Source organism: Uranotaenia lowii, chromosome 1 (genome assembly GCF_029784155.1).
Source record: "Uranotaenia lowii strain MFRU-FL chromosome 1, ASM2978415v1, whole genome shotgun sequence".
NCBI lineage: Eukaryota > Metazoa > Arthropoda > Insecta > Diptera > Culicidae > Uranotaenia > Uranotaenia lowii.
The window spans coordinates 69,696,119-69,700,404 of NC_073691.1; positions in this window are offsets into that span (position 1 = coordinate 69,696,119).

Here is a 4,286-nt window from a genome sequence, read left to right on the forward strand (position 1 = left end):
CCCCACAAAAGTCGCTGTGAAACTTTTTATTTACAAAGAAGATGACACATTTTTATCAAAATTACTTTTATCTTGATTCGAAAGATGGAACTTTGATCAAAAGATAACATCAATGAGGAAAAAATGTTCTAACATTTTTGTGCATTGATTCCAAATCAAACAATTCTTAATAAGTTTGGAGCGTAACTACGAGATTCTAACCTCAACTTTCAGGTTGCACGCTCCTAAACATTTTGTTAATTGCCCAAAAAAAAAGACAAATTTTAGTTCAAATAACAAAATGACAAAAATGACAAAAATGACAAAAATGACAAAAATGACAAAAATGACAAAAATGACAAAAATGACAAAAATGACAAAAATGACAAAAATGACAAAAATGACAAAAATGACAAAAATGACAAAAATGACAAAAATGACAAAAATGACAAAAATGACAAAAATGACACAAATGACAAAAATGACAAAAATGACAAAAATGACAAAAATGACAAAAATGACAAAAATGACAAAAATGACACTAAAAGGCAAAAATGACAAAAATGACAAAAATGACTAAAATGACAAAAATGACAAAAATGACAAAAATGACAAAAATAACAAAAATGACAAAAATGACAAAAATGACAAAAATGACAAAAATGACAAAAATGACAAAAATGACAAAAATGACACTAAAAGGCAAAAATGACAAAAATGACAAAAATGACAAAAATGACAAAAATGACAAAAATGACAAAAATGACAAAAATGACAAAAATGACAAAAATGACAAAAATGACAAAAATGACAAAAATGACAAAAATGACAAAAATGACAAAAATGACAAAAATGACAAAAATGACAAAAATGACAAAAATGACACAAATGACAAAAATGACAAAAATGACAAAAATGACAAAAATGACAAAAATGACAAAAATGACAAAAATGACACTAAAAGGCAAAAATGACAAAAATGACAAAAATGACAAAAATGACAAAAATGACAAAAATGACAAAAATGACAAAAATTTCAAAAAATTACAAAAAATGACAAAAATGACAAAAATGACAAAAATGACAAAAATGACAAAAATGACAAAAATGACTAAAATGACAAAAATGACAAAAATGACAAAAATGACAAAAATAACAAAAATGACAAAAATGACAAAAATGACAAAAATGACAAAAATGACAAAAATGACAAAAATGACAAAAATGACACTAAAAGGCAAAAATGACAAAAATGACAAAAATGACAAAAATGACAAAAATGACAAAAATGACAAAAATGACAAAAATGACAAAAATGACAAAAATGACAAAAATGACAAAAATGAAAAAAATTACAAAAAATGACAAAAATGACAAAAATGACAAAAATGACAAAAATGACAAAAATGACAAAAATGACAAAAATGACAAAAATGACAAAAATGACAAAAATGACAAAAATGACAAAAATGACAAAAATGACAAAAATGACAAAAATGACAAAAATGACAAAAACGACTAAAATGACAAAAATGACAAAAATGACAAAAATGACAAAAATGACAAAAATGACAAAAATGACAAAAAGACAAAAATGACAAAAATGACAAAAATGACAAAAATGACAAAAATGACAAAAATGACAAAAATGACAAAAATGACAAAAATGACAAAAATGACAAAAATGACAAAAATGACAAAAATGACAAAAATGACAAAAATGACAAAAATGACAAAAATGACAAAAATGACAAAAATGACAAAAATGACAAAAATGACAAAAATTAAAAAATGACAAAAATGACAAAAATGACAAAAATGACAAAAATGACAAAAATGACAAAACTGACAAAAATGAGAAAAATGACAAAAATGACAAAAATTTTGTAAATTTTGTAAATTTTGTAAATTTTGTAAATTTTGTAAATTTTGTAAATTTTGTAAATTTTGTAAATTTTGTAAATTTTGTAAATTTTGTAAATTTTGTAAATTTTGTAAATTTTGTAAATTTTGTAAATTTTGTAAATTTTGTAAATTTTGTAAATTTTGTAAATTTTGTAAATTTTGTAAATTTTGTAAATTTTGTAAATTTTGTAAATTTTGTAAATTTTGTAAATTTTGTAAATTTTGTAAATTTTGTAAATTTTGTAAATTTTGTAAATTTTGTAAATTTTGAAAATTTTGTAAATTTTGTAAATTTTGTAAATTTTGTAAATTTTGTAAATTTTGTAAATTTTGTAAATTTTGTAAATTTTGTTAATTTTGTAAATTTTGTAAATTTTGTAAATTTTGTAAATTTTGTAAATTTTGTAAATTTTGTAAATTTTGTAAATTTTGTAAATTTTTTAAATTTTGTAAATTTTGTAAATTTTGTGAATTTTGTAAATTTTGTGAATTTTGTAAATTTTGTAAATTTTGTAAATGTTGTAAAATTTTGTAAATTTTGTAAATTTTGTAAATTTTGTAAATTTTGTAAATTTTGTAAATTTTGTAAATTTTGTAAATTTTGTAAATTTTGTAAATTTTGTAAATTTTGTAAATTTTGTAAATTTTGTAAATTTTGTAAATTTTGTAAATTTTGTAAATTTTGTAAATTTTGTAAATTTTGTAAATTTTGTAAATTTTGTAAATTTTGTAAATTTTGTAAATTTTGTAAATTTTGTAAATTTTGTTAATTTTGTAAATTTTGTAAATTTTGTAAATTTTGTAAATTTTGTAAATTTTGTAAATTTTGTAAATTTTGAAAATTTTGTAAATTTTGTAAATTTTGTAAATTTTGTAAATTTTGTAAATTTTGTAAATTTTGTAAATTTTGTAAATTTTGTAAATTTTGTAAACTTTGTAAATTTTGTAAATTTTGTAAATTTTGTAAATTTTGTAAATTTTGTAAATTTTGTAAATTTTGTAAATTTTGTAAATTTTGTAAATTTTGTAAATTTTGTAAATTTTGTAAATTTTGTAAATTTTGTAAATTTTGTAAATTTTGTAAATTTTGTAAATTTTGTAAATTTTGTAAATTTTGTAAATTTTTGTAAATTTTGTAAATTTTGTAAATTTTTTAAAATTTTGTAAATTTTGTAAATTTTGTAAATTTTGTAAATTTTGTAAATTTTGTAAATTTTGTAAATTTTGTAAATTTTGTAAATTTTGTAAATTTTGTAAATTTTGTAAATTTTGTAAATTTTGTAAATTTTGTTAATTTTGTAAATTTTGTTAATTTTGTAAATTTTGTAAATTTTGTGAATTTTGTAAATTTTGTAAATTTTGTGAATTTTGCAAATTTTGTAAATTTTGTAAAATTTTGTAAATTTTGTAAATTTTGTAAATTTTGTAAATTTTGTAAATTTTGTAAATTTTGTAAATTTTGTAAATTTTGTAAATTTTGTAAATTTTGTAAACTTTGTAAATTTTGTAAATTTTGTAAATTTTGTAAATTTTGTAAATTTTGTAAATTTTGTAAATTTTGTAAATTTTGTAAATTTTGTAAATTTTGTAAATTTTGTAAATTTTGTAAATTTTGTAAATTTTGTAAATTTTGTAAATTTTGTAAATTTTGTAAATTTTGTAAATTTTGTAAATTTTGTAAATTTTGTAAATTTTGTAAATTTTGTAAATTTTGTAAATTTTGTAAATTTTGTAAATTTTGTAAATTTTGTAAATTTTGTAAATTTTGTAAATTTTGTAAATTTTGTAAATTTTGTAAATTTTGTAAATTTTGTAAATTTTGTAAATTTTGTAAATTTTGTAAATTTTGTAAATTTTGTAAATTTTGTAAATTTTGTAAATTTTGTAAATTTTGTAAATTTTGTAAATTTTGTAAATTTTGTGAATTTTGTTAATTTTGTTAATTTTGGGAATTTTGTAAATTTTGTAAATTTTGTAAAATTTTGTAAATTTTGTAAATTTTGTAAATTTTGTAAATTTTGTAAATTTTGTAAATTTTGTAAATTTTGTAAATTTTGTAAATTTTGTAAATTTTGTAAATTTTGTAAATTTTGTAAATTTTGTAAATTTTGTAAATTTTGTAAATTTTGTAAATTTTGTAAATTTTGTAAATTTTGTAATTTTGTAAATTTTGTAAATTTTTAAATTTTGTAAATTTTGTAAATTTTGTAAATTTTGTAAATTTTGTAAATTTTGTAAATTTTGTAAATTTTGTAAATTTTGTAAATTTTGTAAATTTTGTAAATTTTGTAAATTTTGTAAATTTGTAAATTTTGTAAATTTTGTAAATTTGTAAATTTTGTAAATTTTGTAAATTTTGTAAATTTTGTAAATTTTGTAAATTTTGTAAATTTTGTAAATTT